Raw genomic sequence first — 25,075 nt, 5'->3', positions numbered from 1 at the left:
TTTGTGTGAAGGCAAACAACATTTCTGGTGATGTTAACTTCTTGATTTCAGTCATGCATGTTAGCTCCATTTTGATTTTTGGTGCACTAGGCAGCCCAAGAGGCTGTGATCCCTGTTTGATGAAAGAGGATAAAATTACCGTTATTTTGACACTTGTGAAAACATAATGTGGCCATGCAGACTGATTTTTTTCAGTGGGGCATATCAAGGCACGTCAAGCATTGGTGGTTCAGTGGTAGAATTCTCGCCTGCCACGCGGGAGACCCGGGTCCGATTCCCGGCTAATGCAGCTTTCCTTTATCACTATTCGGAAAATGTCCTTGCACAGAAGGGGCATGTTTGTGTGAAGGCAAACAACTAATTTCTGGTAATGTTAACTTCTACATTTCAGCCATTCATGTTAGCTAAATTTTGATTGTTGGTGCACTAGGCACGTCAAGAGACTGTGATCCGTGTTTGATGGAATACGGATAAAATTACCGTTTTTTTGACACTTGTGAAAACATAATGTGACCATGCAGACTGATTTTTTTCAGTGGGGCATATTAAGGCACGTCAAGCATTGGTGGTTCAGTGGTAGAATTCTCGCCTCCCACGCGGGAGACCTGGGTCCGATTCCCAGCCAATGCATGTTTGCTTCATTACAATTCAAAACTAGTCTCTGCACAAAAAGGGCATGTTTGTGTGAAGGCAAAAAGCTCATTTCTGGTGATGTTAACTGCTTGATTTCAGTCATGCATGTTAGTTCCATTTTGATTTTTGGTGCACTAGGCAGCCCAAGAGGCTGTGATCCCTGTTTGATGGAAAGAGGATAAAATTACCATTATGTTGACACTTGTGAAAACATAATGTGGCCATGCAGAATGATTTTTTTCAGTGGGGCAATTCAAGGCACGTCAAGCATTGGTGGTTCAGTGGTAGAATTCTCGCCTGCCTCGCGGGAGACCCGGGTCCAACTACCGGCAAATGCAGCCTTCCTTTGCCACTATTCGGAAGTAGTCCTTGCACAAAAGGGGCATTTTTGTGTGAAGGCAAACAACTAATTTCTGGTAATGTTAAGTTCTACATTTCAGCCATTCATTGTAGCTACATTTTAATTGTTGGTGCACTAGGCACGTCAAGAGACTGTGATCCGTGTTTAAAGGGATACGGAAAAAATTACCGTTTTTCTGACACTTGTGAAAACATAATGTGGCCATGCAGACTGATTTTTTTCGGTGGTGGAACTTGAATCTTATCCAGCGTTGGTGGTTCAGTGGTAGAATTCACGCCTCCCACGCGGGAGACCTGGGTCCGATTCCCAGCCAATGCATGCTTGCTTTATTACAATTCGAAACTAGTCTCTGCACAAAAAGGGCATGTATGTGTGAAGGCAAACAGTTCATTTCTGGTGATGTTAACTTCTTGATTTCAGTCATGCATGTTAGCTCCATTTTGATTTTTGGTGCACTAGGCAGCCCAAGAGGCTGTGATCCCTGTTTGATGAAAAGAGGATAAAATTACCATTATGTTGACACTTGTGAAAACATAATGTGGCCATGCAGACTGATTTTTTTCAGTGGGGCATATCAAGGCACGTCAAGCATTGGTGGTTCAGTGGTAGAATTCTCGCCTGCCACGCGGGAGACCCGGGTCCGATTCCCGGCTAATGCAGCTTTCCTTTATCACTATTCGGAAAATGTCCTTGCACAGAAGGGGCATGTTTGTGTGAAGGCAAACAACTAATTTCTGGTAATGTTAACTTCTACATTTCAGCCATTCATGTTAGCTAAATTTTGATTGTTGGTGCACTAGGCACGTCAAGAGACTGTGATCCGTGTTTGATGGAATACGGAAAAAATTACCGTTTTTCTGACACTTGTGAAAACATAATGTGGCCATGCAGACTGATTTTTTTCGGTGGTGGAACTTGAACCTTATCCAGCGTTGGTGGTTCAGTGGTAGAATTCTCGCCTCCCACGCTGGAGACCTGGGTCCGATTCCCAGCCAATGCATGTTTGCTTCATTACAATTCAAAACTAGTCTCTGCACAAAAAGGGCATGTTTGTGTGAAGGCAAAAAGCTCATTTCTGGTGATGTTAACTGCTTGATTTCAGTCATGCATGTTAGTTCCATTTTGATTTTTGGTGCACTAGGCAGCCCAAGAGGCTGTGATCCCTGTTTGATGGAAAGAGGATAAAATTACCATTATGTTGACACTTGTGAAAACATAATGTGGCCATGCAGAATGATTTTTTTCAGTGGGGCAATTCAAGGCACGTCAAGCATTGGTGGTTCAGTGGTAGAATTCTCGCCTGCCTCGCGGGAGACCCGGGTCCAACTACCGGCAAATGCAGCCTTCCTTTGCCACTATTCGGAAGTAGTCCTTGCACAAAGGGGCATTTTTGTGTGAAGGCAAACAACTAATTTCTGGTAATGTTAAGTTCTACATTTCAGCCATTCATTGTAGCTAAATTTTAATTGTTGGTGCACTAGGCACGTCAAGAGACTGTGATCCGTGTTTAAAGGGATACGGAATAAATTACCGTTTTTCTGACACTTGTGAAAACATAATGTGGCCATGCAGACTGATTTTTTTCGGTGGTGGAACTTGAATCTTATCCAGTGTTGGTGGTTCAGTGGTAGAATTCTCGCCTGCCACGCGGGAGACCCGGGTCCGATTCCCGGCTAATGCAGCTTTCCTTTATCACTATTCGGAAAATGTCCTTGCACAGAAGGGGCATGTTTGTGTGAAGGCAAACAACTAATTTCTGGTAATGTTAACTTCTACATTTCAGCCATTCATGTTAGCTAAATTTTGATTGTTGGTGCACTAGGCACGTCAAGAGACTGTGATCCGTGTTTGATGGAATACGGATAAAATTACCGTTTTTTTGACACTTGTGAAAACATAATGTGACCATGCAGACTGATTTTTTTCAGTGGGGCATATTAAGGCACGTCAAGCATTGGTGGTTCAGTGGTAGAATTCTCGCCTCCCACGCGGGAGACCTGGGTCCGATTCCCAGCCAATGCATGTTTGCTTCATTACAATTCAAAACTAGTCTCTGCACAAAAAGTGCATGTTTGTGTGAAGGCAAAAAGCTCATTTCTGGTGATGTTAACTGCTTGATTTCAGTCACGCATGTTAGTTCCATTTTGATTTTTGGTGCACTAGGCAGCCCAAGAGGCTGTGATCCCTGTTTGATGGAAAGAGGATAAAATTACCATTATGTTGACACTTGTGAAAACATAATGTGGCCATGCAGAATGATTTTTTTCAGTGGGGCATATCAAGGCACGTCAAGCATTGGTGGTTCAGTGGTAGAATTCTCGCCTGCCACGCGGGAGACCCGGGTCCGATTCCCGGCTAATGCAGCTTTCCTTTATCACTATTCGGAAAATGTCCTTGCACAGAAGGGGCATGTTTGTGTGAAGGCAAACAACTAATTTCTGGTAATGTTAACTTCTACATTTCAGCCATTCATGTTAGCTAAATTTTGATTGTTGGTGCACTAGGCACGTCAAGAGACTGTGATCCGTGTTTGATGGAATACGGAAAAATTACCGTTTTTCTGACACTTGTGAAAACATAATGTGGCCATGCAGACTGATTTTTTTCGGTGGTGGAACTTGAACCTTATCCAGCGTTGGTGGTTCAGTGGTAGAATTCTCGCCTCCCACGCGGGAGACCTGGGTCCGATTCCCAGCCAATGCATGTTTGCTTCATTACAATTCAAAACTAGTCTCTGCACAAAAAGGGCATGTTTCTGTGAAGGCAAAAAGCTCATTTCTGGTGATGTTAACTGCTTGATTTCAGTCATGCATGTTAGTTCCATTTTGATTTTTGGTGCACTAGGCAGCCCAAGAGGCTGTGATCCCTGTTTGATGGAAAGAGGATAAAATTACCATTATGTTGACACTTGTGAAAACATAATGTGGCCATGCAGACTGATTTTTTTCAGTGGGGCAATTGAAGGCACGTCAAGCATTGGTGGTTCAGTGGTAGAATTCTCGCCTGCCACGCGGGAGACCTGGGTCCAACTACCGGCAAATGCAGCCTTCCTTTGCCACTATTCGGAAGTAGTCCTTGCACAAAAGGGCATTTTTGTGTGAAGGCAAACAACTAATTTCTGGTAATGTTAAGTTCTACATTTCAGCCATTCATTGTAGCTAAATTTTAATTGTTGGTGCACTAGGCACGTCAAGAGACTGTGATCCGTGTTTAAAGGGATACGGAAAAATTACCGTTTTTCTGACACTTGTGAAAACATAATGTGGCCATGCAGACTGATTTTTTTCGGTGGTGGAACTTGAATCTTATCCAGCGTTGGTGGTTCAGTGGTAGAATTCTCGCCTGCCACGCGGGAGACCCGGGTCCGATTCCCGGCTAATGCAGCTTTCCTTTATCACTATTCGGAAAATGTCCTTGCACAGAAGGGGCATGTTTGTGTGAAGGCAAACAACTAATTTCTGGTAATGTTAACTTCTACATTTCAGCCATTCATGTTAGCTAAATTTTGATTGTTGGTGCACTAGGCACGTCAAGAGACTGTGATCCGTGTTTGATGGAATACGGATAAAATTACCGTTTTTTTGACACTTGTGAAAACATAATGTGACCATGCAGACTGATTTTTTTCAGTGGGGCATATTAAGGCACGTCAAGCATTGGTGGTTCAGTGGTAGAATTCTCGCCTCCCACGCGGGAGACCTGGGTCCGATTCCCAGCCAATGCATGTTTGCTTCATTACAATTCAAAACTAGTCTCTGCACAAAAAGTGCATGTTTGTGTGAAGGCAAAAAGCTCATTTCTGGTGATGTTAACTGCTTGATTTCAGTCATGCATGTTAGTTCCATTTTGATTTTTGGTGCACTAGGCAGCCCAAGAGGCTGTGATCCCTGTTTGATGGAAAGAGGATAAAATTACCATTATGTTGACACTTGTGAAAACATAATGTGGCCATGCAGAATGATTTTTTTCAGTGGGGCAATTCAAGGCACGTCAAGCATTGGTGGTTCAGTGGTAGAATTCTCGCCTGCCTCGCGGGAGACCCGGGTCCAACTACCGGCAAATGCAGCCTTCCTTTGCCACTATTCGGAAGTAGTCCTTGCACAAAAGGGGCATTTTTGTGTGAAGGCAAACAACTAATTTCTGGTAATGTTAAGTTCTACATTTCAGCCATTCATTGTAGCTAAATTTTAATTGTTGGTGCACTAGGCACGTCAAGAGACTGTGATCCGTGTTTAAAGGGATACGGAAAAATTACCGTTTTTCTGACACTTGTGAAAACATAATGTGGCCATGCAGACTGATTTTTTTCGGTGGTGGAACTTGAATCTTATCCAGCGTTGGTGGTTCAGTGGTAGAATTCTCGCCTCCCACGCGGGAGACCTGGGTCCGATTCCCAGCCAATGCATGCTTGCTTTATTACAATTCGAAACTAGTCTCTGCACAAAAAGGGCATGTATGTGTGAAGGCAAACAGTTCATTTCTGGTGATGTTAACTTCTTGATTTCAGTCATGCATGTTAGCTCCATTTTGATTTTTGGTGCACTAGGCAGCCCAAGAGGCTGTGATCCCTGTTTGATGAAAGAGGATAAAATTACCATTATGTTGACACTTGTGAAAACATAATGTGGCCATGCAGACTGATTTTTTTCAGTGGGGCATATCAAGGCACGTCAAGCATTGGTGGTTCAGTGGTAGAATTCTCGCCTGCCACGCGGGAGACCCGGGTCCGATTCCCGGCTAATGCAGCTTTCCTTTATCACTATTCGAAAATGTCCTTGCACAGAAGGGCATGTTTGTGTGAAGGCAAACAACTAATTTCTGGTAATGTTAACTTCTACATTTCAGCCATTCATGTTAGCTAAATTTTGATTGTTGGTGCACTAGGCACGTCAAGAGACTGTGATCCGTGTTTGATGGAATACGGATAAAATTACCGTTTTTCTGACACTTGTGAAAACATAATGTGGCCATGCAGACTGATTTTTTTCAGTGGGGCATATTAAGGCACGTCAAGCATTGGTGGTTCAGTGGTAGAATTCTCGCCTGCCACGCGGGAGACCCGGGTCCGATTCCCGGCTAATGCAGCTTTCCTTTATCACTATTCGAAAAAGTCCTTGCACAGAAGGGGCATGTTTGTGTGAAGGCAAACAACTAATTTCTGGTAATGTTAACTTCTACATTTCAGCCATTCATGTTAGCTAAATTTTGATTGTTGGTGCACTAGGCACGTCAAGAGACTGTGATCCGTGTTTGATGGAATACGGAAAAAATTACCGTTTTTCTGACACTTGTGAAAACATAATGTGGCCATGCAGACTGATTTTTTTCGGTGGTGGAACTTGAACCTTATCCAGCGTTGGTGGTTCAGTGGTAGAATTCTCGCCTCCCACGCGGGAGACCTGGGTCCGATTCCCAGCCAATGCATGTTTGCTTCATTACAATTCAAAACTAGTCTCTGCACAAAAAGGGCATGTTTCTGTGAAGGCAAAAAGCTCATTTCTGGTGATGTTAACTGCTTGATTTCAGTCATGCATGTTAGTTCCATTTTGATTTTTGGTGCACTAGGCAGCCCAAGAGGCTGTGATCCCTGTTTGATGGAAAGAGGATAAAATTACCATTATGTTGACACTTGTGAAAACATAATGTGGCCATGCAGACTGATTTTTTTCAGTGGGGCAATTCAAGGCACGTCAAGCATTGGTGGTTCAGTGGTAGAATTCTCGCCTGCCTCGCGGGAGACCCGGGTCCAACTACCGGCAAATGCAGCCTTCCTTTGCCACTATTCGGAAGTAGTCCTTGCACAAAAGGGCATTTTTGTGTGAAGGCAAACAACTAATTTCTGGTAATGTTAAGTTCTACATTTCAGCCATTCATTGTAGCTAAATTTTAATTGTTGGTGCACTAGGCACGTCAAGAGACTGTGATCCGTGTTTAAAGGGATACGGAAAAAATTACCGTTTTTCTGACACTTGTGAAAACATAATGTGGCCATGCAGACTGATTTTTTTCGGTGGTGGAACTTGAATCTTATCCAGCGTTGGTGGTTCAGTGGTAGAATTCTCGCCTGCCACGCGGGAGACCCGGGTCCGATTCCCGGCTAATGCAGCTTTCCTTTATCACTATTCGGAAAATGTCCTTGCACAGAAGGGGCATGTTTGTGTGAAGGCAAACAACTAATTTCTGGTAATGTTAACTTCTACATTTCAGCCATTCATGTTAGCTAAATTTTGATTGTTGGTGCACTAGGCACGTCAAGAGACTGTGATCCGTGTTTGATGGAATACGGATAAAATTACCGTTTTTTTGACACTTGTGAAAACATAATGTGACCATGCAGACTGATTTTTTTCAGTGGGGCATATTAAGGCACGTCAAGCATTGGTGGTTCAGTGGTAGAATTCTCGCCTCCCACGCGGGAGACCTGGGTCCGATTCCCAGCCAATGCATGTTTGCTTCATTACAATTCAAAACTAGTCTCTGCACAAAAAGTGCATGTTTGTGTGAAGGCAAAAAGCTCATTTCTGGTGATGTTAACTGCTTGATTTCAGTCATGCATGTTAGTTCCATTTTGATTTTTGGTGCACTAGGCAGCCCAAGAGGCTGTGATCCCTGTTTGATGGAAAGAGGATAAAATTACCATTATGTTGACACTTGTGAAAACATAATGTGGCCATGCAGAATGATTTTTTTCAGTGGGGCAATTCAAGGCACGTCAAGCATTGGTGGTTCAGTGGTAGAATTCTCGCCTGCCTCGCGGGAGACCCGGGTCCAACTACCGGCAAATGCAGCCTTCCTTTGCCACTATTCGGAAGTAGTCCTTGCACAAAAGGGGCATTTTTGTGTGAAGGCAAACAACTAATTTCTGGTAATGTTAAGTTCTACATTTCAGCCATTCATTGTAGCTAAATTTTAATTGTTGGTGCACTAGGCACGTCAAGAGACTGTGATCCGTGTTTAAAGGGATACGGAAAAAATTACCGTTTTTCTGACACTTGTGAAAACATAATGTGGCCATGCAGACTGATTTTTTTCGGTGGTGGAACTTGAATCTTATCCAGCGTTGGTGGTTCAGTGGTAGAATTCTCGCCTCCCACGCGGGAGACCTGGGTCCGATTCCCAGCCAATGCATGCTTGCTTTATTACAATTCGAAACTAGTCTCTGCACAAAAAGGGCATGTATGTGTGAAGGCAAACAGTTCATTTCTGGTGATGTTAACTTCTTGATTTCAGTCATGCATGTTAGCTCCATTTTGATTTTTGGTGCACTAGGCAGCCCAAGAGGCTGTGATCCCTGTTTGATGAAAGAGGATAAAATTACCATTATGTTGACACTTGTGAAAACATAATGTGGCCATGCAGACTGATTTTTTTCAGTGGGGCATATCAAGGCACGTCAAGCATTGGTGGTTCAGTGGTAGAATTCTCGCCTGCCACGCGGGAGACCCGGGTCCGATTCCCGGCTAATGCAGCTTTCCTTTATCACTATTCGGAAAATGTCCTTGCACAGAAGGGGCATGTTTGTGTGAAGGCAAACAACTAATTTCTGGTAATGTTAACTTCTACATTTCAGCCATTCATGTTAGCTAAATTTTGATTGTTGGTGCACTAGGCACGTCAAGAGACTGTGATCCGTGTTTGATGGAATACGGATAAAATTACCGTTTTTCTGACACTTGTGAAAACATAATGTGACCATGCAGACTGATTTTTTTCAGTGGGGCATATTAAGGCACGTCAAGCATTGGTGGTTCAGTGGTAGAATTCTCGCCTGCCACGCGGGAGACCCGGGTCCGATTCCCGGCTAATGCAGCTTTCCTTTATCACTATTCGAAAAAGTCCTTGCACAGAAGGGGCATGTTTGTGTGAAGGCAAACAACTAATTTCTGGTAATGTTAACTTCTACATTTCAGCCATTCATGTTAGCTAAATTTTGATTGTTGGTGCACTAGGCACGTCAAGAGACTGTGATCCGTGTTTGATGGAATACGGATAAAATTACCGTTTTTCTGACACTTGTGAAAACATAATGTGGCCATGCAGACTGATTTTTTTCGGTGGTGGAATTGAACCTTATCCAGCGTTGGTGGTTCAGTGGTAGAATTCTCGCCTCCCACGCGGGAGACCTGGGTCCGATTCCCAGCCAATGCATGTTTGCTTCATTACAATTCAAAACTAGTCTCTGCACAAAAAGGGCATGTTTCTGTGAAGGCAAAAAGCTCATTTCTGGTGATGTTAACTGCTTGATTTCAGTCATGCATGTTAGTTCCATTTTGATTTTTGGTGCACTAGGGAGCCCAAGAGGCTGTGATCCCTGTTTGATGGAAAGAGGATAAAATTACCATTATGTTGACACTTGTGAAAACATAATGTGGCCATGCAGAATGATTTTTTTCAGTGGGGCAATTGAAGGCACGTCAAGCATTGGTGGTTCAGTGGTAGAATTCTCGCCTGCCTCGCGGGAGACCCGGGTCCAACTACCGGCAAATGCAGCCTTCCTTTGCCACTATTCGGAAGTAGTCCTTGCACAAAAGGGGCATTTTTGTGTGAAGGCAAACAACTAATTTCTGGTAATGTTAAGTTCTACATTTCAGCCATTCATTGTAGCTAAATTTTAATTGTTGGTGCACTAGGCACGTCAAGAGACTGTGATCCGTGTTTAAAGGGATACGGAAAAAATTACCGTTTTTCTGACACTTGTGAAAACATAATGTGGCCATGCAGACTGATTTTTTTCGGTGGTGGAACTTGAATCTTATCCAGCGTTGGTGGTTCAGTGGTAGAATTCTCGCCTGCCACGCGGGAGACCCGGGTCCGATTCCCGGCTAATGCAGCTTTCCTTTATCACTATTCGAAAATGTCCTTGCACAGAAGGGGCATGTTTGTGTGAAGGCAAACAACTAATTTCTGGTAATGTTAACTTCTACATTTCAGCCATTCATGTTAGCTAAATTTTGATTGTTGGTGCACTAGGCACGTCAAGAGACTGTGATCCGTGTTTGATGGAATACGGATAAAATTACCGTTTTTTTGACACTTGTGAAAACATAATGTGACCATGCAGACTGATTTTTTTCAGTGGGGCATATTAAGGCACGTCAAGCATTGGTGGTTCAGTGGTAGAATTCTCGCCTCCCACGCGGGAGACCTGGGTCCGATTCCCAGCCAATGCATGTTTGCTTCATTACAATTCAAAACTAGTCTCTGCACAAAAAGTGCATGTTTGTGTGAAGGCAAAAAGCTCATTTCTGGTGATGTTAACTGCTTGATTTCAGTCATGCATGTTAGTTCCATTTTGATTTTTGGTGCACTAGGCAGCCCAAGAGGCTGTGATCCCTGTTTGATGGAAAGAGGATAAAATTACCATTATGTTGACACTTGTGAAAACATAATGTGGCCATGCAGAATGATTTTTTTCAGTGGGGCAATTCAAGGCACGTCAAGCATTGGTGGTTCAGTGGTAGAATTCTCGCCTGCCTCGCGGGAGACCCGGGTCCAACTACCGGCAAATGCAGCCTTCCTTTGCCACTATTCGGAAGTAGTCCTTGCACAAAAGGGGCATTTTTGTGTGAAGGCAAACAACTAATTTCTGGTAATGTTAAGTTCTACATTTCAGCCATTCATTGTAGCTAAATTTTATTGTTGGTGCACTAGGCACGTCAAGAGACTGTGATCCGTGTTTAAAGGGATACGGAAAAAATTACCGTTTTTCTGACACTTGTGAAAACATAATGTGGCCATGCAGACTGATTTTTTTCGGTGGTGGAACTTGAATCTTATCCAGCGTTGGTGGTTCAGTGGTAGAATTCTCGCCTCCCACGCGGGAGACCTGGGTCCGATTCCCAGCCAATGCATGTTTGCTTTATTACAATTCAAAACTAGTCTCTGCACAAAAAGGGCATGTTTGTGTGAAGGCAAAAACTCATTTCTGGTGATGTTAACTTCTTGATTTCAGTCATGCATGTTAGCTCCATTTTGATTTTTGGTGCACTAGGCAGCCCAAGAGGCTGTGATCCCTGTTTGATGGAATAGGATAAAATTACCATTTGTTGACACTTGTGAAAACATAATGTGGCCATGCAGACTGATTTTTTTCAGTGGGGCAATCAAGGCACGTCAAGCATTGGTGGTTCAGTGGTAGAATTCTCGCCTGCCACGCGGGAGACCCGGGTCCGATTCCCGGCTAATGCAGCTTTCCTTTATCACTATTCGGAAAAGTCCTTGCACAGAAGGGGCATGTTTGTGTGAAGGCAAACAACTAATTTCTGGTAATGTTAACTTCTACATTTCAGCCATTCATGTTAGCTAAATTTTGATTGTTGGTGCACTAGGCACGTCAAGAGACTGTGATCCGTGTTTGATGGAATACGGAAAAAATTACCGTTTTTCTGACACTTGTGAAAACATAATGTGGCCATGCAGACTGATTTTTTTCGGTGGTGGAACTTGAATCTTATCCAGCGTTGGTGGTTCAGTGGTAGAATTCTCGCCTCCCACGCGGGAGACCCGGGTCCGATTCCCGGCTAATGCAGCTTTCCTTTATCACTATTCAAAATAGTCCTTGCACAGAAGGGGCATGTTTGTGTGAAGGCAAAAACTAATTTCTGGTAATGTTAACTGCTACATTTCAGCCATTCATGTTAGCTAAATTTTGATTGTTGGTGCACTAGGCACGTCAAGAGACTGTGATCCGTGTTTGATGGAATACGGATAAAATTACCGTTTTTTTGACACTTGTGAAAACATAATGTGGCCATGCAGACTGATTTTTTTCAGTGGGGCAATTAAGGCACGTCAAGCATTGGTGGTTCAGTGGTAGAATTCTCGCCTCCCACGCGGGAGACCTGGGTCCGATTCCCAGCCAATGCATGTTTGCTTCATTACAATTCAAAAGTAGTCTCTGCACAAAAGGGCATGTTTGTGTGAAGGCAAAAGCTCATTTCTGGTGATGTTAACTTCTTGATTTCAGTCATGCATGTTAGCTCCATTTTGATTTTTGGTGCACTAGGCAGCCCAAGAGGCTGTGATCCCTGTTTGATGGAAAGAGGATAAAATTACCATTTGTTGACACTTGTGAAAACATAATGTGGCCATGCAGACTGATTTTTTTCAGTGGGGCAATTCAAGGCACGTCAAGCATTGGTGGTTCAGTGGTAGAATTCTCGCCTGCCTCGCGGGAGACCCGGGTCCGATACCGGCAAATGCAGCCTTCCTTTGCCACTATTCGGAAGTAGTCCTTGCACAAAAGGGGCATTTTGTGTGAAGGCAAACAACTAATTTCTGGTAATGTTAAGTTCTACATTTCAGCCATTCATGTAGCTAAATTTTGATTGTTGGTGCACTAGGCACGTCAAGAGACTGTGATCCGTGTTTGATGGGATACGGAAAAAATTACCGTTTTTCTGACACTTGTGAAAACATAATGTGGCCATGCAGACTGATTTTTTTCGGTGGTGGAACTTGAATCTTATCCAGCGTTGGTGGTTCAGTGGTAGAATTCTCGCCTGCCACGCGGGAGACCTGGTCCGATTCCCGGCCAATGCAGCTTTCCTTTATCACTATTCGAAAATAGTCCTTGCACAGAAGGGCATGTTTGTGTGAAGGCAAACAACTAATTTCTGGTAATGTTAACTTCTACATTTCAGTCATTCATGTTAGCTCCAATTTTGATTTTTGGTGCACTAGGCACGTCAAGAGACTGTGATCCGTGTTTGATGGAAACGGATAAAATTACCGTTATTTTTGACACTTGTGAAAACATAATGTGGCCATGCAGACTGATTTTTTTCAGTGGGGCATATCAAGGCACGTCAAGCATTGGTGGTTCAGTGGTAGAATTCTCGCCTGCCACGCGGGAGACCCGGGTCCGATTCCCGGCTAATGCAGCTTTCCTTTATCACTATTCGAAAATGTCCTTGCACAAAAGGGGCATGTTTGTGTGAAGGCAAACAACTAATTTCTGGTAATGTTAACTTCTACATTTCAGCCATTCATGTTAGCTAAATTTTGATTGTTGGTGCACTAGGCACGTCAAGAGACTGTGATCCGTGTTTGATGGAATACGGAAAAAATTACCGTTTTTCTGACACTTGTGAAAACATAATGTGGCCATGCAGACTGATTTTTTTCGGTGGTGGAACTTGAACCGTATCCAGCGTTGGTGGTTCAGTGGTAGAATTCTCGCCTCCCACGCGGGAGACCTGGGTCCGATTCCCAGCCAATGCATGTTTGCTTTATTACAATTCAAAACTAGTCTCTGCACAAAAAGGGCATGTTTGTGTGAAGGCAAAAGCTCATTTCTGGTGATGTTAACTTCTTGATTTCAGTCATGCATGTTAGCTCCATTTTGATTTTTGGTGCACTAGGCAGCCCAAGAGGCTGTGATCCCTGTTTGATGGAAAGAGGATAAAATTACCATTATGTTGACACTTGTGAAAACATAATGTGGCCATGCAGACTGATTTTTTTCAGTGGGGCAATTCAGGCACGTCAAGCATTGGTGGTTCAGTGGTAGAATTCTCGCCTGCCACGCGGGAGACCCGGGTCCGATTCCCGGCAAATGCAGCTTTCCTTTATCACTATTCGGAAAAGTCCTTGCACAAAAGGGCATTTTTGTGTGAAGGCAAACAACTAATTTCTGGTAATGTTAACTTCTACATTTCAGCCATTCATGTAGCTAAATTTTGATTGTTGGTGCACTAGGCACGTCAAGAGACTGTGATCCGTGTTTGATGGATACGGAAAAAATTACCGTTTTTCTGACACTTGTGAAAACATAATGTGGCCATGCAGACTGATTTTTTTCGGTGGTGGAACTTGAATCTTATCCAGCGTTGGTGGTTCAGTGGTAGAATTCTCGCCTGCCACGCGGGAGACCCGGGTCCGATTCCCAGCTAATGCAGCTTTCCTTTATCACTATTCGAAAATGTCCTTGCACAAAGGGCATGTTTGTGTGAAGGCAAACAACTAATTTCTGGTGATGTTAACTTCTACATTTCAGCCATTCATGTTAGCTCCATTTTGATTGTTGGTGCACTAGGCACGTCAAGAGGCTGTGATCCGTGTTTGATGGAATACGGATAAAATTACCGTTTTTTTGACACTTGTGAAAACATAATGTGGCCATGCAGACTGATTTTTTTCAGTGGGGCATTTAAGGCACGTCAAGCATTGGTGGTTCAGTGGTAGAATTCTCGCCTCCCACGCGGGAGACCTGGGTCCGATTCCCAGCCAATGCATGTTTGCTTTATTACAATTCAAAACTAGTCTCTGCACAAAAAGGGCATGTTTGTGTGAAGGCAAAAAGCTCATTTCTGGTGATGTTAACTTCTTGATTTCAGTCATGCATGTTAGCTCCATTTTGATTTTTGGTGCACTAGGCAGCCCAAGAGGCTGTGATCCCTGTTTGATGGAAAGAGGATAAAATTACCATTATGTTGACACTTGTGAAAACATAATGTGGCCATGCAGACTGATTTTTTTCAGTGGGGCAATTCAAGGCACGTCAAGCATTGGTGGTTCAGTGGTAGAATTCTCGCCTGCCACGCGGGAGACCCGGGTCCGATTCCCGGCAATGCAGCTTTCCTTTATCACTATTCGGAAGTAGTCCTTGCACAAAGGGGCATGTTTGTGTGAAGGCAAACAACTAATTTCTGGTAATGTTAACTTCTACATTTCAGCCATTCATGTAGCTAAATTTTGATTGTTGGTGCACTAGGCACGTCAAGACTGTGATCCGTGTTTGATGGAATACGGAAAAAATTACCGTTTTTCTGACACTTGTGAAAACATAATGTGGCCATGCAGACTGATTTTTTTCGGTGGTGGAACTTGAACCTTATCCAGCGTTGGTGGTTCAGTGGTAGAATTCTCGCCTCCCACGCGGGAGACCTGGGTCCGATTCCCAGCCAATGCATGCTTGCTTTATTACAATTCGAAACTAGTCTCTGCACAAAAAGGGCATGTATGTGTGAAGGCAAACAGTTCATTTCTGGTGATGTTAACTTCTTGATTTCAGTCATGCATGTTAGCTCCATTTTGATTTTTGGTGCACTAGGCAGCCAAGAGGCTGTGATCCCTGTTTGATGGAAAGAGGATAAAATTACCATTATGTTGACACTTGTGAAAACATAATGTGGCCATGCAGACTGATTTTTTTCAGTGGGGCATATCAAGGCACGTCAAGCATTGGTGGTTCAGTGGTAGAATTCTCGCCTGCCACGCGGGAGACCCGGGTCCGATTCCCGCTAATGCAGCTTTCCTTTATCACTATTCGGAAAATGTCCTTGCACAAAAGGGGCATGTTTGTGTGAAGGCAAACAACTAATTTCTGGTAATGTTAACTTCTACATTTCAGCCATTCATGTTAGCTAAATTTTGATTGTTGGTGCACTAGGCACGTCAAGAGACTGTGATCCTGTTTGATGGAATACGGATAAATTACCGTTTTTCTGACACTTGTGAAAACATAATGTGGCCATGCAGACTGATTTTTTTCGGTGGGCATATTAAGGCACGTCAAGCTTGGTGGTTCAGTGGTAGAATTCTCGCCTCCACGCGGGAGACCCGGGTCCGATTCCCGGCTAATGCAGCTTTCCTTTATCACTATTCGGAAAAGTCCTTGCACAGAAGGGGCATGTTTGTGTGAAGGCAAACAACTAATTTCTGGTAATGTTAACTTCTACATTTCAGCCATTCATGTTAGCTAAATTTTGATTGTTGGTGCACTAGGCACGTCAAGAGACTGTGATCCGTGTTTGATGGAATACGGAAAAATTACCGTTTTTCTGACACTTGTGAAAACATAATGTGGCCATGCAGACTGATTTTTTTCGGTGGTGGAATTGAACCTTATCCAGCGTTGGTGGTTCAGTGGTAGAATTCTCGCCTCCCACGCGGGAGACCTGGGTCCGATTCCCAGCCAATGCATGTTTGCTTCATTACAATTCAAAACTAGTCTCTGCACAAAAAGGGCATGTTTGTGTGAAGGCAAAAAGCTCATTTCTGGTGATGTTAACTGCTTGATTTCAGTCATGCATGTTAGTTCCATTTTGATTTTTGGTGCACTAGGCAGCCCAAGAGGCTGTGATCCCTGTTTGATGGAAAGAGGATAAAATTACCATTATGTTGACACTTGTGAAAACATAATGTGGCCATGCAGACTGATTTTTTTCAGTGGGGCATTGAAGGCACGTCAAGCATTGGTGGTTCAGTGGTAGAATTCTCGCCTGCCACGCGGAGACCCGGGTCAACTACCGGCAAATGCAGCCTTCCTTTGCCACTATTCGGAAGTAGTCCTTGCACAAAAGGGGCATTTTTGTGTGAAGGCAAACACTAATTTCTGGTAATGTTAAGTTCTACATTTCAGCCATTCATTAGCTAAATTTTAATTGTTGGTGCACTAGGCACGTCAAGAGACTGTGATCCGTGTTTAAAGGATACGGAAAAAATTACCGTTTTTCTGACACTTGTGAAAACATAATGTGGCCATGCAGACTGATTTTTTTCGGTGGTGGAACTTGAATCTTATCCAGCGTTGGTGGTTCAGTGGTAGAATTCTCGCCTGCCACGCGGGAGACCCGGTCCGATTCCCGGCTAATGCAGCTTTCCTTTATCACTATTCGAAAATGTCCTTGCACAGAAGGGGCATGTTTGTGTGAAGGCAAACAACTAATTTCTGGTAATGTTAACTTCTACATTTCAGCCATTCATGTTAGCTAAATTTTGATTGTTGGTGCACTAGGCAGTCAAGAGACTGTGATCCGTGTTTGATGGAATACGGATAAAATTACCGTTTTTTTGACACTTGTGAAAACATAATGTGACCATGCAGACTGATTTTTTTCAGTGGGGCATATTAAGGCACGTCAAGCATTGGTGGTTCAGTGGTAGAATTCTCGCCTCCCACGCGGGAGACCTGGGTCCGATTCCCAGCCAATGCATGTTTGCTTTATTACAATTCAAAACTAGTCTCTGCACAAAAAGGGCATGTTTGTGTGAAGGCAAAAGCTCATTTCTGGTGATGTTAACTTCTTGATTTCAGTCATGCATGTTAGTTCCATTTTGATTTTTGGTGCACTAGGCAGCCCAAGAGGCTGTGATCCCTGTTTGATGGAAAAGGATAAAATTACCATTATGTTGACACTTGTGAAAACATAATGTGGCCATGCAGACTGATTTTTTTCAGTGGGGCAATTCAAGGCACGTCAAGCATTGGTGGTTCAGTGGTAGAATTCTCGCCTGCCACGCGGGAGACCCGGGTCCGATTCCCGGCAAATGCAGCTTCCTTTATCACTATTCGAAAAGTCCTTGCACAAAAGGGGCATGTTTGTGTGAAGGCAAACAACTAATTTCTGGTAATGTTAACTTCTACATTTCAGCCATTCATGTAGCTAAATTTTATTGTTGGTGCACTAGGCACGTCAAGAGACTGTGATCCGTGTTTGATGGATACGGAAAAAATTACCGTTTTTCTGACACTTGTGAAAACATAATGTGGCCATGCAGACTGATTTTTTTCGGTGGTGGAATTGAACCTTATCCAGCGTTGGTGGTTCAGTGGTAGAATTCTCGCCTCCCACGCGGGAGACCTGGGTCCGATTCCCAGCCAATGCATGCTTGCTTTATTACAATTCGAACTAGTCTCTGCACAAAAAGGGCATGTATGTGTGAAGGCAAACAGTTCATTTCTGGTGATGTTAACTTCTTTTTTCAGTCATGCATGTTCTCCATTTTGATTTTGGTGCACTAGGCAGCCCAAGAGGCTGTGATCCCTGTTTGATGGAAAGAGGATAAATTACCATTATGTTGACACTTGTGAAAACATAATGTGGCCATGCAGACTGATTTTTTTCAGTGGGGCATATCAAGGCACGTCAAGCATTGGTGGTTCAGTGGTAGAATTCTCGCCTGCCACGCGGGAGACCCGGGTCCGATTCCCGGCTAATGCAGCTTTCCTTTATCACTATTCGGAAAATGTCCTTGCACAAAGGGGCATGTTTGTGTGAAGGCAAACAACTAATTTCTGGTAATGTTAACTTCTACATTTCAGCCATTCATGTTAGCTAAATTTTGATTGTTGGTGCACTAGGCACGTCAAGAGACTGTGATCCTGTTTGATGGAATACGGATAAATTACCGTTTTTCTGACACTTGTGAAAACATAATGTGGCCATGCAGACTGATTTTTTTCAGTGGGGCATATTAAGGCACGTCAAGCATTGGTGTTCAGTGGTAGAATTCTCGCCTGCCACGCGGGAGACCCGGGTCCGATTCCCGCTAATGCAGCTTTCCTTTATCACTATTCGGAAATGTCCTGCACAGAAGGGGCATGTTGTGTGAAGGCAAACAACTAATTTCTGGTAATGTTAACTTCTACATTTCAGCCATTCATGTTAGCTAAATTTTGATTGTTGGTGCACTAGGCACGTCAAGAGACTGTGATCCTGTTTGATGGAATACGGATAAATTACCATTTTTCTGACACTTGTGAAAACATAATGTGGCCATGCAGACTGATTTTTTTCAGTGGGGCATATTAAGGCACGTCAAGCATTGGTGGTTCAGTGGTAGAATTCTCCTCGCCTCCCCGCGGGAGACCTGGGTCCGATTCCAGCCAATGCATGTTTGCTTTATTACAATTCAAAACTAGTCTCTGCACAAAAAGGGCATGTTTGTGTGAAGGCAAACAGCTCATTTCTTTCTGGTATGTTAACTTCTTGATTTCAGTCATGCATGTTAGCTCCATTTTGATTTTTGGTGCACTAGGCAGCCCAAAGGCTGTGATCCCTGTTTGATGGAAAGAGGATAAAATTACCATTATGTTGACACTTGTGAAAACATAATGTGGCCATGCAGACTGATTTTTTTCAGTGGGGCATATTCAAGGCACGTCAAGCATTGGTGGTTCAGTGGTAGAATTCTCGCCTGCCACGCGGGAGACCCGGGTCCACTACCGGCAAATGCAGCCTTCCTTTGCCACTATTCGGAAGTAGTCCTTGCACAAAAGGGCATTTTTGTGTGAAGGCAAACAACTAATTTCTGGTAATGTTAAGTTCTACTATTTCAGCCATTCATGTAGCTAAATTTTGATTGTTGGTGCACTAGGCACGTCAAGAGACTGTGATCCGTGTTTGAAAGGATACGGAAAAAATTACCGTTTTTCTGACACTTGTGAAAACATAATGTGGCCATGCAGACTGATTTTTTTCGGTGGTGGAACTTGAACCTTATCCAGCGTTGGTGGTTCAGTGGTAGAATTCTCGCCTCCCACGCGGGAGACCTGGGTCCGATTCCCAGCCAATGCATGCTTGCTTTATTACAATTCGAAACTAGTTCTGCACAAAAAGGGCATGTATGTGTGAAGGCAAACAGTTCATTTCTGGTGATGTTAACTTCTTGATTTCAGTCATGCATGTTAGCTCCATTTTGATTTTTGGTGCACTAGGCAGCCCAAGAGGCTGTGATCCCTGTTTGATGAAAGAGGATAAAATTACCATTATGTTGACACTTGTGAAAACATAATGTGGCCATGCAGACTGATTTTTTTCAGTGGGGCAATCAAGGCACGTCAAGCTTGGTGGTTCAGTGGTAGAATTCTCGCCTGCCCACGCGGGAGACCCGGGTCCGATTCCCGCCAATGCAGCCTTCCTTTATCACTATTCGGAAAGTAGTCCTTGCACAAAAGGGGCATGTTTGTGTGAAGGCAACAACTAATTTCTGGTAATGTTAACTTCTACATTTCAGCCATTCATGTAGCTAAATTTTGATTGTTGGTGCACTAGGCACGTCAAGAGGGTGATCCGTGTTTGATGGAATACGGAAAAAATTACCGTTTTTCTGACACTTGTGAAAACATAATGTGGCCATGCAGACTGATTTTTTTCGTGGTGGAATTTGAATCTTATCCAGCGTTGGTGGTTCAGTGGTAGAATTCTCGCCTGCCACGCGGGAGACCCGGGTCCGATTCCCGCTAATGCAGCTTTCCTTTATCACTATTCGGAAAAGTCTTGCACAGAAGGGGCATGTTTGTGTGAAGGCAAACAACTAATTTCTGGTATGTTAACTTCTACATTTCACCATTCATGTTAGCTAAATTTTGATTGTGGTGCACTAGGCACGTCAAGAGCTGTGATCCGTGTTTGATGGAATACGGAAAAATTACCGTTTTTTTGACACTTGTGAAAACATAATGTGGCCATGCAGACTGATTTTTTTCAGTGGGGCATATAAGGCACGTCAAGCATTGGTGGTTCAGTGGTAGAATTCTCGCCTCCCACGCGGGAGACCTGGGTCCGATTCCCAGCCAATGCATGTTTGCTTCATTACAATTCAAACTAGTCTCTGCACAAAAAGGGCATGTTTGTGTGAAGGCAAAAAGCTCATTTCTGGTGATGTTAACTTCTTGATTTCAGTCATGCATGTTAGCTCCATTTTGATTTTGGTGCACTAGGCAGCCCAAGAGGCTGTGATCCCTGTTTGATGGAAAGAGATAAAATTACCATTATGTTGACACTTGTGAAAACATAATGTGGCCATGCAGACTGATTTTTTTCAGTGGGGCATTCAAGGCACGTCAAGCATTGGTGGTTCAGTGGTAGAATTCTCGCCTGCCTCGCGGGAGACCCGGGTCCGATACCGGCAAATGCAGCTTTCCTTTATCACTATTCGGAAGTAGTCCTTGCACAAAAGGGCATTTTGTGTGAAGGCAAACAACTAATTTCTGGTAATGTTAACTTCTACATTTCAGCCATTCATGTAGCTAAATTTTGATTGTTGGTGCACTAGGCACGTCAAGAGACTGTGATCCGTGTTTGAGGGATACGGAAAAAATTACGTTTTTCTGACACTTGTGAAAACAAATGTGCCATGCAGACTGATTTTTTTCGGTGGGACTATGAAGGCACGTCAAGCATTGGTGGTTTCAGTGTAGATTCTCGCCTGCCACGCGGGAGACCCGGGTCCGATTCCCGCTAATGCCAGCTTTCCTTTATCACTATTCGGAAAATGTCCTTGCACGAAGGGGCATGTTGTGTGAAGGCAAACAACTAATTTCTGGTAATGTTAACTTCTACATTTCAGCCATTCATTGTTAGCTAAATTTTGATTGTTGGTGCACTAGCACGTCAAGAGACTGTGATCCGTGTTTGATGGAATACGGAAAAAATTACCGTTTTTCTGACACTTGTGAAAACATAATGTGGCATGCAGACTAATTTTTTTCGGTGGTGGAACTTGAACCGCATCCAGCGTTGGTGGTTCAGTGGTAGAATTCTCGCCTCCCACGCGTGAGACCTGGGTCCGATTCCCAGCCACTGCATGTTTGCTTTATTACAAACGAAACTAGTCTCTGCACAAAAGGGGCATGTATGTGGAAGGCAAACAGTCATTTCTGGTGATGTTAACTTCTTGATTTCGGTCATGCATGTTAGCTCCATTTTGATTTTTGGTGCACTAGGCAGCCCAAGGGCTGTGATCCTTGTTTGATGGAAAATGGATAAAATTACCATTATGCTGACACTTGTGAAAACATAATGTGGCCATGCAGACTGATTTTTTTCAGTGGGGCATATCAAGGCACGTCAAGCATTGGTGGTTCAGTGGTAGAATTCTCGCCTCCCACGCGGGAGACCTGGGTCAGATTCCCAGCCAATGCATGTTTGCTTTATTACAATTCAAAACTAGTCTCTGCACAAAAGGGCATGGTTGTGTGAAGGCAAAAAGCTCATTTCTGTGATGTTAACTTCTAGATTTCAGTCCTGCATGTAGCTCATTTTGATTTTTGGTGCACTAGGCAGCCCAAGAGGCTGTGATCCCTGTTTGATGGAAGAGGATAAAATTACCATTATGTTGACACTTGTGAAAACATAATGTGGCCATGCAGACTGATTTTTTTCGGTGGTGGAACTTGAACCTTATCCAGCGTTGGTGGTCAGTGGTAGAATTCTCGCCTCCCACGCGGGAGACCTGGGTCCCGGATTTCCCAGCCAATGCATGTTTGCTTCATTACAATTCAAAACTAGTCTCTGCACAAAAAGGGCATGTTTGTGTGAAGGCAAAAAGCTCATTTCTGGTGATGTTAACTGCTTGATTTCAGTCATGCATGTTAGTTCCATTTTGATTTTTGGTGCACTAGGCAGCCCAAGAGGCTGTGATCCCTGTTTGATGGAAAGAGGATAAATTACCATTATGTTGACACTTGTGAAAACATAATGTGCCATGCAGAATGATTTTTTCAGTGGGGCAATTCAAGGCACGTCAAGCATTGGTGGTTCAGTGTAGAAATCTCGCCTGCCTCGCGGGAGACCCGGGTCCAACTACCGGTAAATGCAGCCTTCCTTTGCCACTATTCGGAAGTAGTCCTTGCACAAAAGGGCATTTTTGTGTGAAGGCAAACAACTAATTTCTGGTATGTTAAGTTCTACATTTCAGCCATTCATTGTACTAAATTTTAATTGTTGGTGCACTAGGCACGTCAAGGGTTTTTCTAGCTCCTTTTTTACATACTCGAGTGCAGTCTCTCTCCTACTCTCCCCTACTATCTCCTATTTTTGTCTACTTTGTTGTGTGGACTTTCTTTCTCTCTCCCACCTGCCTGCTGTTTTCTTGGGAAACTTTCGAAAGGGAATTGATCATGCGGTCACTCAGCGCTATTGGAAAGTTTTTCTCACCCAAGTGCGCTTCACGGGTGGAACATACGCTCGGGCTACGCTCGCGATTCTTGGGAGAATTGGCGAGCGTCTGCTTGGATGTTCTGAACGTGGGAGCTGTAAAATTGTGGGATAATTGGAATTCTTCTGGGAGGTTTTATGGGACTGGAATCTTCTGAATCATCGTGAAATGGTAGGGCAGCAGCCACTAAATTTGCCTCAATGCTGTCTGGGGAATTAAAAAAGGTTTGATGTATTGGACGAGGAGCTGAAGGTTTTACATCAGAGGGCTGATCAGACCGGTGAACTGTCTCATAACATCTCAGACCCCTGGGCTCGGAAGCGCAGAGATGGATGGATGCCATCGGGGCTCAGTCATGTGACCTGCTTTGTGCAACCACCGGACTGACAATGAAGATAGGGAACTGTCAAAAACAATACATAATTGGATGCATGGATGACGCTGAGGATGAGAGAATTTGATGGACACAGATTCGACAAACACCACCCGAATCGACCTAAATTGGATTTAAACTAACTGTCCTTTTTTGCACCCCCCCCCCCCCACCCCTTCACCCGTTCGGGAAAACAACCTGCAGCTGGCCTCTCCTCCTGTGCTGTCTTTTCTCCCAAGGACAAGGCCAACTGAACTGAACTCTCTGTAACAACAACACAGACAGTCTGCCGCCTCACACCTTCTCACACACACACACACACACACACACACACACCACACCACACACACCACACACACACACACATACTCACATACACACCCCGTCCCTACCTTACCCCCCTCCAAACTGACTCCTCGGGGACCTTCTTTTTTGTGTTTCTTCACCCCCCACCCCAGTCACCTCAAATAATCCCTTCATGTACCACATGTACTGTGTGTTGTCCTGTGCATCATGTATTACTTTGTGTTTTATTGTATTCTTATTTTTTCTCCTTCATATGCTGTATCGGATGCTGGTAACTTTAATTTCCGTGCGGGAGTCCTCCCAAAGGGAATTAATAAAGCTAAGTCTAAGTCTAAGTCTAAGTCTAAGTCTAAGAGACTGTGATCCGTGTTTAAAGGGATACGGAAAAAATTACCGTTTTTCTGACACTTGTGAAACATAATGTGGCCATGCAGACTGATTTTTTTCGGTGGTGGAACTTGAACCTTATCCAGCGTGTTGGTTCAGTGGTAGAATTCTCGCCTCCCACGCGGGAGACCTGGGTCCGATTCCAGCCAATGCATGTTTGCTTCATTACAATTCAAAACTAGTCTCTGCACAAAAAGGCATGTTGTGTGAAGGCAAAAAGCTCATTTCTGGTGATGTTTAACTGCTTGATTTCAGTCATGCATGTTAGCTCCATTTTGATTTTGGTGCACTAGGCAGCCCAAGAGGCTGTGATCCCTGTTTGATGAAAAGAGGATAAAATTACCATTATGTTGACACTTGTGAAAACATAATGTGCCCATGCAGACTGATTTTTTTCAGTGGGGCATATCAAGGCACTTCAAGCATTGGTGGTTCAGTGGTAGAATTCTCGCCTGCCACGCGGGAGACCCGGGTCCCGATTCCCGGCTAATGCAGCTTTCCTTTATCACTATTCGGAAAATGTCCTTGCACAGAAGGGGCATGTTTGTGTGAAGGCAAACAACTAATTTCTGGTAATGTTAACTTCTACATTTCAGCCATTCATGTTAGCTAATTTTTGATTGTTGGTGCACTAGGCACGTCAAGAGACTGTGATCCGTGTTTGATGGAATACGGATAAAATTACCGTTTTTCTGACACTTGTGAAAACATAATGTGACCATGCAGACTGATTTTTTTTCAGTGGGGCATATTAAGGCACGTCAAGCATTGGTGGTTCAGTGGTAGAATCTCGGCCTGCCACGCGGGACCCGGGTCCGATTCCCGGCTAATGCAGCTTTCCTTCACTATTCGGAAAAAGTCCTTGCACAGAAGGGGCCTGTTGTGTGAAGGCAAACAACTAATTTCTGGTAATGTTAACTTCTACATTTCAGCCATTCATGTTAGCTAAATTTTGATTGTTGTTGCACTAGCACGTCAAGAACTGTGATCCGTGTTTGATGGAATACGGAAAAAATTACCGTTTTTTCTGACACTTGTGAAAACATAATGTGGCCATGCAGACTGATTTTTTTTCGGTGGTGGAACTTGAACCTTCCCAGCGTTGGTGGTTCAGTGGTAGAATCTCGCCTCCCACGCGGGAGACCTGGGTCCGATTCCCAGCCAATGCATGTTTGCTTCTTACATTACAATTCAAAACTAGTCTCTGCACAAAAGGGCATGTTTCTGTGAAGGCAAAAAGCTCATTTCTGGTGATGTTAACTGCTTGATTCACAGTCATGCATTAGTTTCCATTTTGATTTTTGGTGCACTAGGCAGCCCAAGAGGCTGTGATCCCTGTTTGATGGAAG

At 43.8% G+C, this 25,075-nt stretch overlaps 40 non-coding genes across 40 annotated transcripts; all 40 read left to right on the top strand.

Moving 5' to 3' along the window:
- The first annotated feature begins 218 nt into the window (after positions 1–218).
- Positions 219–289, top strand: trnag-gcc (transfer RNA glycine (anticodon GCC)). The gene has a single exon. It is a non-coding gene; the product is annotated as a tRNA-Gly (tRNA).
- A 270-nt stretch (positions 290–559) lies between these two features.
- Positions 560–630, top strand: trnag-ccc (transfer RNA glycine (anticodon CCC)). Its single transcript has one exon. It is a non-coding gene; the product is annotated as a tRNA-Gly (tRNA).
- A 952-nt stretch (positions 631–1,582) lies between these two features.
- On the top strand, positions 1,583–1,653 carry trnag-gcc (transfer RNA glycine (anticodon GCC)). The gene has a single exon. It is a non-coding gene; the product is annotated as a tRNA-Gly (tRNA).
- A 951-nt stretch (positions 1,654–2,604) lies between these two features.
- Positions 2,605–2,675, top strand: trnag-gcc (transfer RNA glycine (anticodon GCC)). The gene has a single exon. It is a non-coding gene; the product is annotated as a tRNA-Gly (tRNA).
- A 270-nt stretch (positions 2,676–2,945) lies between these two features.
- On the top strand, positions 2,946–3,016 carry trnag-ccc (transfer RNA glycine (anticodon CCC)). Its single transcript has one exon. It is a non-coding gene; the product is annotated as a tRNA-Gly (tRNA).
- Positions 3,017–3,286: 270 nt separating this feature from the next.
- trnag-gcc (transfer RNA glycine (anticodon GCC)) lies at positions 3,287–3,357 on the top strand. Its single transcript has one exon. It is a non-coding gene; the product is annotated as a tRNA-Gly (tRNA).
- A 269-nt stretch (positions 3,358–3,626) lies between these two features.
- On the top strand, positions 3,627–3,697 carry trnag-ccc (transfer RNA glycine (anticodon CCC)). Its single transcript has one exon. It is a non-coding gene; the product is annotated as a tRNA-Gly (tRNA).
- Positions 3,698–4,306: 609 nt separating this feature from the next.
- On the top strand, positions 4,307–4,377 carry trnag-gcc (transfer RNA glycine (anticodon GCC)). Its single transcript has one exon. It is a non-coding gene; the product is annotated as a tRNA-Gly (tRNA).
- Positions 4,378–4,647: 270 nt separating this feature from the next.
- trnag-ccc (transfer RNA glycine (anticodon CCC)) lies at positions 4,648–4,718 on the top strand. The gene has a single exon. It is a non-coding gene; the product is annotated as a tRNA-Gly (tRNA).
- Positions 4,719–5,328: 610 nt separating this feature from the next.
- On the top strand, positions 5,329–5,399 carry trnag-ccc (transfer RNA glycine (anticodon CCC)). The gene has a single exon. It is a non-coding gene; the product is annotated as a tRNA-Gly (tRNA).
- Positions 5,400–5,668: 269 nt separating this feature from the next.
- Positions 5,669–5,739, top strand: trnag-gcc (transfer RNA glycine (anticodon GCC)). Its single transcript has one exon. It is a non-coding gene; the product is annotated as a tRNA-Gly (tRNA).
- A 268-nt stretch (positions 5,740–6,007) lies between these two features.
- trnag-gcc (transfer RNA glycine (anticodon GCC)) lies at positions 6,008–6,078 on the top strand. Its single transcript has one exon. It is a non-coding gene; the product is annotated as a tRNA-Gly (tRNA).
- Positions 6,079–6,347: 269 nt separating this feature from the next.
- On the top strand, positions 6,348–6,418 carry trnag-ccc (transfer RNA glycine (anticodon CCC)). Its single transcript has one exon. It is a non-coding gene; the product is annotated as a tRNA-Gly (tRNA).
- Positions 6,419–7,028: 610 nt separating this feature from the next.
- On the top strand, positions 7,029–7,099 carry trnag-gcc (transfer RNA glycine (anticodon GCC)). Its single transcript has one exon. It is a non-coding gene; the product is annotated as a tRNA-Gly (tRNA).
- A 270-nt stretch (positions 7,100–7,369) lies between these two features.
- On the top strand, positions 7,370–7,440 carry trnag-ccc (transfer RNA glycine (anticodon CCC)). Its single transcript has one exon. It is a non-coding gene; the product is annotated as a tRNA-Gly (tRNA).
- Positions 7,441–8,051: 611 nt separating this feature from the next.
- trnag-ccc (transfer RNA glycine (anticodon CCC)) lies at positions 8,052–8,122 on the top strand. Its single transcript has one exon. It is a non-coding gene; the product is annotated as a tRNA-Gly (tRNA).
- Positions 8,123–8,391: 269 nt separating this feature from the next.
- Positions 8,392–8,462, top strand: trnag-gcc (transfer RNA glycine (anticodon GCC)). The gene has a single exon. It is a non-coding gene; the product is annotated as a tRNA-Gly (tRNA).
- A 270-nt stretch (positions 8,463–8,732) lies between these two features.
- trnag-gcc (transfer RNA glycine (anticodon GCC)) lies at positions 8,733–8,803 on the top strand. The gene has a single exon. It is a non-coding gene; the product is annotated as a tRNA-Gly (tRNA).
- A 268-nt stretch (positions 8,804–9,071) lies between these two features.
- On the top strand, positions 9,072–9,142 carry trnag-ccc (transfer RNA glycine (anticodon CCC)). The gene has a single exon. It is a non-coding gene; the product is annotated as a tRNA-Gly (tRNA).
- A 611-nt stretch (positions 9,143–9,753) lies between these two features.
- trnag-gcc (transfer RNA glycine (anticodon GCC)) lies at positions 9,754–9,824 on the top strand. The gene has a single exon. It is a non-coding gene; the product is annotated as a tRNA-Gly (tRNA).
- Positions 9,825–10,093: 269 nt separating this feature from the next.
- trnag-ccc (transfer RNA glycine (anticodon CCC)) lies at positions 10,094–10,164 on the top strand. The gene has a single exon. It is a non-coding gene; the product is annotated as a tRNA-Gly (tRNA).
- A 610-nt stretch (positions 10,165–10,774) lies between these two features.
- trnag-ccc (transfer RNA glycine (anticodon CCC)) lies at positions 10,775–10,845 on the top strand. The gene has a single exon. It is a non-coding gene; the product is annotated as a tRNA-Gly (tRNA).
- A 266-nt stretch (positions 10,846–11,111) lies between these two features.
- trnag-gcc (transfer RNA glycine (anticodon GCC)) lies at positions 11,112–11,182 on the top strand. Its single transcript has one exon. It is a non-coding gene; the product is annotated as a tRNA-Gly (tRNA).
- A 269-nt stretch (positions 11,183–11,451) lies between these two features.
- trnag-ccc (transfer RNA glycine (anticodon CCC)) lies at positions 11,452–11,522 on the top strand. The gene has a single exon. It is a non-coding gene; the product is annotated as a tRNA-Gly (tRNA).
- Positions 11,523–11,789: 267 nt separating this feature from the next.
- trnag-ccc (transfer RNA glycine (anticodon CCC)) lies at positions 11,790–11,860 on the top strand. The gene has a single exon. It is a non-coding gene; the product is annotated as a tRNA-Gly (tRNA).
- A 945-nt stretch (positions 11,861–12,805) lies between these two features.
- On the top strand, positions 12,806–12,876 carry trnag-gcc (transfer RNA glycine (anticodon GCC)). The gene has a single exon. It is a non-coding gene; the product is annotated as a tRNA-Gly (tRNA).
- A 269-nt stretch (positions 12,877–13,145) lies between these two features.
- On the top strand, positions 13,146–13,216 carry trnag-ccc (transfer RNA glycine (anticodon CCC)). Its single transcript has one exon. It is a non-coding gene; the product is annotated as a tRNA-Gly (tRNA).
- A 268-nt stretch (positions 13,217–13,484) lies between these two features.
- trnag-gcc (transfer RNA glycine (anticodon GCC)) lies at positions 13,485–13,555 on the top strand. Its single transcript has one exon. It is a non-coding gene; the product is annotated as a tRNA-Gly (tRNA).
- Positions 13,556–13,821: 266 nt separating this feature from the next.
- trnag-gcc (transfer RNA glycine (anticodon GCC)) lies at positions 13,822–13,892 on the top strand. The gene has a single exon. It is a non-coding gene; the product is annotated as a tRNA-Gly (tRNA).
- Positions 13,893–14,158: 266 nt separating this feature from the next.
- trnag-ccc (transfer RNA glycine (anticodon CCC)) lies at positions 14,159–14,229 on the top strand. The gene has a single exon. It is a non-coding gene; the product is annotated as a tRNA-Gly (tRNA).
- A 270-nt stretch (positions 14,230–14,499) lies between these two features.
- trnag-gcc (transfer RNA glycine (anticodon GCC)) lies at positions 14,500–14,569 on the top strand. Its single transcript has one exon. It is a non-coding gene; the product is annotated as a tRNA-Gly (tRNA).
- A 266-nt stretch (positions 14,570–14,835) lies between these two features.
- trnag-ccc (transfer RNA glycine (anticodon CCC)) lies at positions 14,836–14,906 on the top strand. Its single transcript has one exon. It is a non-coding gene; the product is annotated as a tRNA-Gly (tRNA).
- Positions 14,907–15,175: 269 nt separating this feature from the next.
- Positions 15,176–15,245, top strand: trnag-gcc (transfer RNA glycine (anticodon GCC)). The gene has a single exon. It is a non-coding gene; the product is annotated as a tRNA-Gly (tRNA).
- Positions 15,246–15,848: 603 nt separating this feature from the next.
- On the top strand, positions 15,849–15,919 carry trnag-ccc (transfer RNA glycine (anticodon CCC)). Its single transcript has one exon. It is a non-coding gene; the product is annotated as a tRNA-Gly (tRNA).
- A 942-nt stretch (positions 15,920–16,861) lies between these two features.
- On the top strand, positions 16,862–16,932 carry trnag-ccc (transfer RNA glycine (anticodon CCC)). Its single transcript has one exon. It is a non-coding gene; the product is annotated as a tRNA-Gly (tRNA).
- A 268-nt stretch (positions 16,933–17,200) lies between these two features.
- trnag-gcc (transfer RNA glycine (anticodon GCC)) lies at positions 17,201–17,271 on the top strand. The gene has a single exon. It is a non-coding gene; the product is annotated as a tRNA-Gly (tRNA).
- Positions 17,272–17,534: 263 nt separating this feature from the next.
- trnag-ccc (transfer RNA glycine (anticodon CCC)) lies at positions 17,535–17,605 on the top strand. Its single transcript has one exon. It is a non-coding gene; the product is annotated as a tRNA-Gly (tRNA).
- Positions 17,606–17,869: 264 nt separating this feature from the next.
- trnag-gcc (transfer RNA glycine (anticodon GCC)) lies at positions 17,870–17,940 on the top strand. Its single transcript has one exon. It is a non-coding gene; the product is annotated as a tRNA-Gly (tRNA).
- A 1,285-nt stretch (positions 17,941–19,225) lies between these two features.
- Positions 19,226–19,296, top strand: trnag-ccc (transfer RNA glycine (anticodon CCC)). The gene has a single exon. It is a non-coding gene; the product is annotated as a tRNA-Gly (tRNA).
- A 935-nt stretch (positions 19,297–20,231) lies between these two features.
- Positions 20,232–20,302, top strand: trnag-ccc (transfer RNA glycine (anticodon CCC)). The gene has a single exon. It is a non-coding gene; the product is annotated as a tRNA-Gly (tRNA).
- Positions 20,303–25,075: the final 4,773 nt, after the last annotated feature.

This window comes from Etheostoma spectabile, unplaced genomic scaffold, assembly GCF_008692095.1.
Source record: "Etheostoma spectabile isolate EspeVRDwgs_2016 unplaced genomic scaffold, UIUC_Espe_1.0 scaffold00018859, whole genome shotgun sequence".
NCBI lineage: Eukaryota > Metazoa > Chordata > Actinopteri > Perciformes > Percidae > Etheostoma > Etheostoma spectabile.
This window is presented reverse-complemented; position numbering and strand designations above follow the sequence as displayed.